Source organism: Dipodomys merriami, unplaced genomic scaffold (assembly GCF_024711535.1).
Source record: "Dipodomys merriami isolate MVZ:Mamm:240054 unplaced genomic scaffold, mDipMer1.0.p SCAF_968, whole genome shotgun sequence".
Classification (NCBI taxonomy): Eukaryota; Metazoa; Chordata; class Mammalia; order Rodentia; family Heteromyidae; genus Dipodomys; species Dipodomys merriami.
The window spans coordinates 132295-141408 of NW_027206588.1; the positions used below are offsets into that span (position 1 = coordinate 132295).

The 9114-nt window shown below is 39.8% G+C and overlaps 1 non-coding gene across 1 annotated transcript; it reads right to left on the bottom strand.

Moving 5' to 3' along the window:
* Positions 1-8388: 8388 nt before the first annotated feature.
* Positions 8389-8494, bottom strand: LOC138821935 (U6 spliceosomal RNA). The gene has a single exon (XR_011370272.1). It is a non-coding gene; the product is annotated as a U6 spliceosomal RNA (small nuclear RNA).
* Between the last annotated feature and the right edge of the window lie 620 nt (positions 8495-9114).

The window sequence follows — 9114 nt, forward strand, 5'->3', positions numbered from 1 at the left end:
TTCCGCCCTCCGCCTTCCCGATGGCGAGTGGTCTCTGTGGTAAACAACTCCTGATATGGCTAAGGCAAAGAATCTGGCTTGCTTCCGTGCACCTGAACCTATTGGTGGTTCCCACGTGGCGTATCAGGGTTGGCTACCCAGCGGGTACTTAAGGCTGTGGGGAATTCTCCCCGGGGTTGGGGTCACAAGATTACTAAAAGGTCCTGAATAAAGGGCAGAGAGAAGAGTCCGGTGTCGAGTCTTCCTTGCTGGTCGAGGCGGTAGCGACACGTGGTGGCCCATACGGGGAACTCAGCCATAACCCCAACGAGGACTCAGAACTCTCTGCGGTCAGGGTGGTGCACTGGTAAGTCCCCAGGTAAAAGGGGAATCCGCGACAAAAGCGGGGGTAAGTCCCCAGGTAAAAGGGGAATCCGCGACAAAAGCGGGGGTAAGTCCACAGGTAAAAGGGGAATCCGCCACAAGAGCGGGGAGTAAGTTCCCAGGTAAAAGGGGAATCCGCCACAAGAGTGGGGAGTAAGTTCCCAGGTAAAAGGGGAATCCGCCACAAGAGCGGGGAGTAAGTTCCCAGGTAAAAGGGGAATCCGCCACAAGAGCGGGGGGATTTTTGCTCTTCTCGGTAGATAAAGAGAGATTGAGAACCCGGGGCTAGTCAATAGAGTAGCCAAAAGTGAAAGTAAAAGTTTGTTTACCAGCTTTAAATGTTTAAAACATGGGCGCTTCTTCTTCACACCCAATGTTTTTGGCTCTCAATGAGCTACTGCACTCAAAAAAGTTAAAAATAAAAAAGAGTACTTTAGAGAGATTTTTGAATGAATGTGACACCGTTGCCCCATGGTTCGCTGTCTCTGGAAGCCTCACGGTGGCCTCTTGGGAGAAACTAGGGAGGGACCAAGGTTTTGCCTCTGAACAAGGAACGCTTAAGAGCGGAGTGAGACCAATATGGAAACTGATAAGAGGCTGTCTCGAGGACCAGCGTTGCAGTGAGGCGGTAGAGAATGGTCAGGCCGCCTTAGAAATGCTGCAGGAAGAAAGATCAGAAAGGGCAGACAGCGAAAAGGAGGAGAGCAGGGGGGGGTCATACCCTGATTTTGCCGAACTAGAGACCTCTGAGTCTACAGACTCAGAGGAACTACAATCACTCATAGAACAAATAGAAAAAACAAAGATAAGAAAGAGGAGGAAAGGGAAGGAGAGAGAGGACCCAGATAAAGACGAATGCATGCCCTCCGTGCACCGCCCCACACCTTCGGCCCCTCCGCTCTATGCGGAGGACCCTGGAAGTGGCAGCCCTGGCTGTTCTTTCAGCCCAGGCGTGTGGAAAGCGGTCAGAACCGAGTTACATCTAGCCTGTCCAATATTTCAGGATCCACAGGGACAGCGGTTTCATGAACCCTTAGATTTTAAGGTTATAAAATTTTAGCGGAGTCTGTGCGGACATACGGAATCACAGCCTCCTTTACTGTAGCCCAGGTGGAGGCCCTAGACATTGCATGACACCCAGTGATTGGAGTGGGCTCGCACGAGCTTGTTTGAGCCCAGGTCAGTATTTAGATTGGAAGGCCTTTTTGATTGAATTTGCTAGTGAAGAGGCTGCAGCCAATCAGGCTGGGGGAAACCCAGCTTGGGACAGAGATAGGCTGCTTGGACAGGGGAGATTCGCCAATCAGCAGATAGGCTACCCGGTTCAAGTTTATGAACAAATCAATAAAATTGGCATAAAGGCATGGAAGGCCTTACCAAATAAAGGCGAGGTGAATGGCAATCTCACCAAAATCCTGCAGGGCTCTACGGAGCTATTTTTGGACTTTGTTGCCCGTATGGTCGAGGCTACTGGCAGAATTTTTGGTGACCCAGATGCAGCCATGCCATTAATTAAACAGCTTGTTTACGAGCAGTGCACTAAGGAATGCAGAGCCACCATAACCCCATATAAGAATAGGGGACTAGAAGCATGGATGAAAGTTTGCAGAGAGCTGGATTAGCTGCTGCTGTGGTGCAATTAACCCAGAAGAATGGGGCTGGGAAGGTGGCTCAGTGGTAGAGCACTTGCCTTGCATGCATGAGGCCCTGGGTTCGATTCCTCAGCACCACATAACCAAAATGAAAAAAGCCGGAAGTGACGCTGTGACTGAAGTGGTAGAGTGCTGGCCTTGAGCTGAAGAGCTGAGGGACAGCGCCCAGGCCCAGAGTTCAGGCCCAGGAAAAAACCTATTCAAAAAACGCTGCAAATTTGTCTAAACAATTGTCTAGTTATCTTTTAGGTAATTGAACTGGGGAGTTCGACAGGCTGATGGAACAGCTCAGGGTTGTCATCGTCATGGTGAACTCGACCTGAGTGGATACCGGATTGGCGGAGGGGTTATCTTCATGGATCTCCACTGCTATGATTCATCTCAAGGAGGGGGCGGGTTTGGGAGCCCTGATAGGCCTCCTGGTGTTAGCCTCCTTGGTATGTCTGTGGTGCATTTGCCAAATTAGAGGTTCTCAGCGTCGCAGTGCAGCCATGATTATCCAAGCCTTTACAGTCATTGGAGCAGGTCAGTCCCCCTAAGCGTGGCTTGCCACCCTAAAACAATGAACACAGATTGCAAAGCCAAAGTACTGCAGTCGAGAGGCATGAGTTTTGCCCTCGAGGAGAGCATGTTTGGTTGCACACGGGTTCGATTCGCCTTTTCCCGTCCTTGTGAAAAACGAATCAATGGACAGGCTGAGTCATCCCTAGAGAAGGTACCCTCTGGGAGAAGGCTTGTATGCAGTCCTTGCAATTGCACAACAGGGATCAGACCTCTGTTCTCATCTGTGTTCTTTAAACAAAAAAGGGGGAACTGTAGAGAGCTGCGAGAGGCCGCACCTGGAAGATGGTGCCGGTTTCCGCCCTCCGCCTTCCCGATGGCGAGTGGTCTCTGTGGTAAACAACTCCTGATATGGCTAAGGCAAAGAATCTGGCTGGCTTCCGCGCACCTGAACCTATTGGTGGTTCCCACGTGGCGTATCAGGGTTGGCTACCCAGCGGGTACTTAAGGCTGTGGGGAATTCTCCCCGGGGTTGGGGTCACAAGATTACAAAAAGGTCCTGAATAAACTGCAGAGAGAAGAGTCCGGTGTCGCGTATTCCTTGCTGGTCGAGGCGGTAGCGACACCTTTCCCCTATTTTTCTCTCTCTTCACTCCCAACGCCCACCCCAAGATTATTTACAACATATTGACTTGTGAATACCACTGTTGCATAGGTTCTCCCTTTGTCCTTTGTCTCACCATTTTGTTTTTTTTTTTCTTTTCCTTACCTAGTTCAGATCAACATATTTAAAATACCCAGGGTATCAAAATCAAATACAGTGACTACAGGGGATAAACCATAGGTGGGGAAAACACAAAAACATAAAAGGAAATCACAGTACATTAAGAACAACAACAACAAAGAACATGTCTTGGAGTTCATTTCACTTAGAATCACCTTATACAATCATATGTACATAGCTATTGAACTATTCTGCTCATCTACTAAGATTATCCTTGATGTACACAATAATGCTCCCCTATTACCCAGTAATCCCACTTCTGGGCATATAACCAGGTGATCACAAACAAGGCCACAGTAAAGCTACTACTGTGTATCACAGTAATATTTACCAAAAATGACACACACACTCCCACACACACACACACACACACACACACACACACACACACACAGATAAACGCACATGGAAAACTATGCTTCAATCACAAAGAATGTGACCACCTCATTTGTAAGGAAATGGAAGATCTTGGAAAAAAATCATATTAGTGCAGTAAGCCAGACTTAAAGACACATAAGTCCCATGGTTTCATTTGTAAGAATTAGTTTACATGAATGATAATCTCATGTATTTTAATTTGACATTTTGTTCTACGTTGAGCATGCAACATTATTGCTATATTTTTTGTTATTATTTCTGCAAATAGGCAGGTATACTTAAAGAATTACATTCATCTTATCCATTATTGAAGGAAGAACAACTAAAAGAGTAACCACTACTAGGAAGAACAACTCCTACTTACTTAGCTTAATTCTTATATAAGGCCAATGTTGTCCCCTGTATCCTCATGTTGTACATTACAACTCTATACCTGGTCATAATGTATATCTAGTATCTTATGCATTGTGAACTAAATGCCCGAACTAAATGCTTTACTTTACAAAAATATTCTGTCAATGTTTGAGGATGGTTTTTGTGTATGTGTGTGTGTGTGTGTGTGTGTGTGTGTGTGTGTGTGTGTGTGTGTGTGTGTGTGTGTGTGTGTGTGTTTACAAAGATCAGAACATAACATTTTTCTTCATTTCGAATACATCTTACAGGTCATTGTAAGTTGTGGGTAATGGGAGCAGTCTCTTGTTATTTTAAGGATGAAACAGAAAAAGATATTTGTGTATGTACCACAGTTGCTTTATTAGTGTCGTTGAACACTGAACTTCGATTTACATCTTGGCTGTTGTTGTGAATAATGTGAATAACAATGAACTACAGATATATTTATGAATTACCCAGAGAGAAATAATCACATGATTGGTGGGTCAGATGATATTTCAAGTATGATTTCTTTAGAAAACTGCATACTACTTTCTACAAGGAAAATACTAACCTGGATTTTGACCAAGAGTGTAGAAAATTTCCTTTTCTTCACACTCTTACCAACATGATTACATTTTATTCAAAAGGTAATAAAGGGCAAGTTTTTACTATCTTCAGTACTCTAGACTGGCTTAAGACCGAAATCCAACCTCCTAAATTCTTGGAATTAAAACCTTTAACCATCACACCTTGTTCCTTTGATTTTTTTTGATAAGAGTTATAATAGTTATAAAGTAGTATCATAGTAATTTTGAATTACATTTCTCTAATGACTTCTCACAGCATTAAGCCAGCACAGAAGTTGTATTAAAAACAACTGTGTAAACCCACTGGTGATATAGAGGGGTTTATGGAAAACATGTCTATTGGAACTTTTGTCCATTTTTAATCAAGTTTATTGTTAATCTCATCTTTAATCTCTCTATACAAAAATAATTAATTCAAGGTAGTAAAAAGGAAAAAATTAAGCAACTCCTAACATTTTTCAATTTTCAATAACATGATATTGCTTAAATCATTTTCTGTTTATGCTTGAGACTATATAACAATTTAGTCAGATCTTTTACATATCTATATGTATTTTATTTATTTTACATTGATTGCTCTTTCCAAAGCCTGCGTGTATAATTTTGGTTTCTTTCAGTCTTAAGAAGTTCAGATTTCAAATTCATGAATAAATGGAAGTAAGCAAACAAAAAAATACAGTTCCTCTCATCTGATAATGCCTCTACAAGAATGAGAAAAGAGTTCATCATTCTAAGGACCCTTAATTCTTAAGATAACATTTGCTATAATGCTAATGTTATTACCATTTTAGTGTTGGGAAAAATTGTAATTAAAGGCACTAAGTGCATGGCCCAAGACACACAGTGAGGAAGAAAATGAGTCAAATTTTCCAAAAGTCTTCCAGCAATACACAAAAGGTGGATAAATTCTCTCCATTCTCTGATACTCTCAATTCAATATTCATACTGTCCAAGAAATAATAGCATAGCAATTATTGCCCATTTTTACATTTTGTCTTCAACACAGACTGTGTTGGTGACATTGGGTTATCATGCACAGAGCTGAGCTTATAAATTATGGTCCAAAGAGAGGCAAATTTCTTCTGTCCCATAGTTTCAGTATCATTTTTAAAAAGTACTAAATGTTTTAAATATCATCACTTACTGTATTTTAATAATTCAAGAATGAAAAATTTCACATATAATCACTGCAAAATGCTTTAAGACAAGGAGATGATAAAACAGGCCTCTGTGAAGTAAATTTTCTTCTACTTTTAAAATTATTCTGAAAGCCTGGTACTGGTTTGTCACACCTATAATCTTAACTACTCGGGATACCTATTAAGGAGCCTGCGATCTGTGGATAATATTTGGAAGTCAACAGGACAAAATAAATTCATGAGATTATTTTTCAAAATTTTAACGAAATAGCAAAGGGTCAGGAATGGAGATGTAGCTCATATAGTAACTCACCAATCTAGAGAGAAAGACGTAGCAAGATATTGAAGCCCTGATTTCAAACTCTGAGCATGCCAACACGCAGGAATGCACACACAATCACTTTTTCAAAATATCTTCATATCAGTGTTTTGCATTAATTTCTTTGTTAACGATATTATAAGGGTAAAATGGGCTTCATAAACTCTTCCATCTCAAAACATTTTTATACATTTTTGTTGTAAAAATACTGTACAGAGGGGTTATAGTTATATGAGCAAAGTAATAAGTACATTTCCTATCAAGCATTGTTACCTCCTCCTTTGTTTTTCCCCCACCATTCCTTCCCTTACACCTCCACAAGTACACTCCTCATACCCCAAAGCCCCACCAAATGTCCCTAGCCTAAATTGTAAAGTTCCTTTTTCAAAATAATGTCTTGTGCATCTATTGTTATACAATGGGTCAAACTGTATTCCTATTTAAGCATGTTGTTTTTTCCCTTTCCCTTCCCAAATTAGAGAAGTGTACATTCAAGATGCAGGTGCACCAACATCAAATAAAGTGAAAACAGGGTTATATTGTTGGGGAGGAACGTATAAAAAAGAAAAACAATCACATCGTACATTATAAATACGTGAGAAACAACAGCAATAAAGAAAAAAAAACACTTGTGTCTCTATCTTGGGGGTTATTTAGGTTAACATCAACTTATCTAGTCATATACACATAAGCTTTCAACTTTTCTGCTTATCCCAGACATATACTAGTTATTACAAATAAGGGATTCAATGGGACCTATGTTTCTTTGGACTTGGCTTACATCAGTTAATATAATTTTTTTCCAAATCTTTCCATTTCCTAACAAATTGAGCGTTGTCATTCTTTCTGATGGAGGCATAGAATTCATATATATATATATATATATATATATATATATATATATATAGTATATGTGTGTGCGTGTGTGTGTACACACAAATACACACAGAACATTTTCCTTTTTTGTTTTTTAGAGCAACTTAGTTTTCCACCTTCATCATTTTTTCAAATGTTTTTATTGTGATTAAGTGGTTACATACTTTCCCAAATTTCACAATATTGTGGGATAGTGATGCTTAGTTTAAGTCACAAACACATTCAAACTTCGATGGAGCAAATTGTCTATTATGGTCTACAACATTTATGAATTCTATGAGCTTTGCAATAGAGTTATTTCTTCCATATGTAAACTTTTTTGTTTTGAAATATGTATATTTCTTTTGTATTGCATAAGCGTCAGCTGTTCCCTCTTTCCCACTTGTTCCCTCCCTCCCTCCAGTGACATTGAGTTGCTTAGTTCATTTTGGTCAATGTCCAGTGCAGCTGATGGATCCCACTGTTGTATGTTTTTCCCTGATTCCCTCTAGTTCTGTGTCGTCCTCCTGGTTTCCCTTCAGTGTGCACATATGATCAGCAGAATGGGGTTATTTAGTAGTGATTCGACCAGATGAGTGGAAGTTCTTGGTTTCTTAAGTGTTGTTAATTTTGTCATATCACCTTACATTTTGGATTTAACATCCGCTTATCACGGAGACCATGTGCCATTTGTCTCTTTGATTTTGGCTCACCTCGCTCAACATGATTTCCTGTAGCTTGATTGATTTCCCTACTAATGCCATTAATTTGTCTTTTCTAATGGCTGGAAAATATTCCGTTGTGTATAGTTACCACAGTTTTTTGATCCATTCATCTCTGGTGGGACATATGGGTTGTTTTCATATCCTGGCTATTGTGAACAGTGCTGCAATAAACATGGAAGTGCATTTGTCCTTGAATATTGGTACCTGTTGTTCAGGATAGAGGCCTAGAAGTGGTATGAGTGGGCCATAAGGAAGGTCAATATTTATCTTTCTGAGGACTCACCAGACTGCTTTCCAATGTGGTTGTGTAAGTGTACATTCACACACACACAGAGAGAGAGAGAGAGAGAGAGAGAGAGAGAGAGAGAGAGAGAGAGAGAGAGAGAGAGAGAGAGAGAGAGAGAGAGAGAGAGAGAGAACATTTTATTGATCCATTCTTCTACTGAGCAGCATCAGGGTTGGTTCCATATCTTAGCTATAGAAAATAATGCTACAATAAACATTGTTGTGGTGGTAGTTTTAGTATGGACTGGTTTGTGATCATTTGGGAGAATGCCCAAAAGTGGGATTGCTGTATAATAGGGAGCTCTATGTGGAGGCTTTTGAGGAACCTCCAAACTGCTTTCCAAAGTGGATGAACAAGTTTACACTCCCACCAAGAATGCAGTAGGCTCACTTCTGGCCATATCCCTTCCAGCATCTGTTGTTGTAAAAATATGGAACGATTCACTAATTTGTGTATCATCCTTGTGCAGGGACCATGCTAATCTTCTCTGTATGTTCCAATTTTAGTGTGTGTGCAGCCAAATTGAGCACAAAACATTTTTATAAAGAGTAATTGATTTTCTTAAACTAGACAATTCAACAAAAATAAGTTCAAAAGAATTGTGAAATTTTAGAACCATGTGTTTCTTACATAAGCACACATTTAAGAATAAAGTCAAGATTGACATATCAAAAACAAAATAATTCCAGATATTTGTTGTTCATGAGATTTGTAGGAGGAAGAATTCAATTATTCTACAAAAGGCACTTGTCATAATGATCATTGCAGCAAATGTTAAGGTTTGTTAAAAGTTTTAATGTTTTAAATATGTTTAATTTTGGGATTTGCTTATATATGGCAAAATTAAGACTGTTTGGCAGGTCATAAAAATTTTTGATAAAGTATATAATATTTCTGGTAGCATGTACTAGTAAGTATGTACATTTCAGATTTTATAGACACTTTACTAATGAGAAGTTGCAAAGACTGTGTAAAGAAGCAGTTAAGATTTTAAGTTAAGATTTTAAGTACACAGTTTCTGTTAAATCTTCAGGGCTCCTTTACGTTATATGTTAGTGATGAACAAATAATGATATAATCCACATACAAATGATGAGATGAACTATAAATAGTAATCTTAGTGAGTAAATTTAAATGCTACTTATAGCTT